A 657-nucleotide genomic window follows, 5' to 3' on the forward strand; every position below is an offset into this window, starting at 1 on the left:
TAATGATGCACCTTTTTCTGCCATGTTGGGATGGGTGAGTGGTAGGTCTGGGAGGAAAGAAGACTTTTTAAGTCATATAAGGGGTTCTGGGATATAGTATTTTGCAAAAGTGTAACTAAATTGTCTAATCAGCACCTCTTATCTCTCAAATCTTGTTGCCTGTTCTTTACCTCCCAAGAAACATTATTGATTGATTGATTGATTGATTTGCTCAAAGGAAAGAAAGGGCAGGTACTGCCTGAACTAAAGATGTCATCTCTCCTGTCTGAATCGCCAAGCTGACTTCCTGAACCTCTTTAGAAACATGAGCACCATGAAAATAGATTTAAAAGCAGAAACAATTTTCTATTTTTTCCCATTTATCTTATCAAAAGCCAAGCCTAGCTGACTTGATCATAGCATTTTAAGTAAAGGAGTTCTGACCTGAGCAAACAGGGAGGGCATGAGGTGAAAGCCCCCTACCCCTTTGCCTAGTAGATAGTGGGAAAAGGAAATTCGGAGACAGAAACAGAGGGAAGGGTCCTCCTGACAGTCTCAGGCCCAGCTCCCCCATCCTTTTCTATCCCAGGATCTGCCTCCTCCAAGAATCATGGACTGTGGGACTACTTCTGCCACCCTTAGGGATCGCTCGGCACTCATGCATTTCTCGTGCATTTT

This window comes from Hipposideros armiger, unplaced genomic scaffold (genome assembly GCF_001890085.2).
Source record: "Hipposideros armiger isolate ML-2016 unplaced genomic scaffold, ASM189008v1 scaffold_833, whole genome shotgun sequence".
NCBI lineage: Eukaryota > Metazoa > Chordata > Mammalia > Chiroptera > Hipposideridae > Hipposideros > Hipposideros armiger.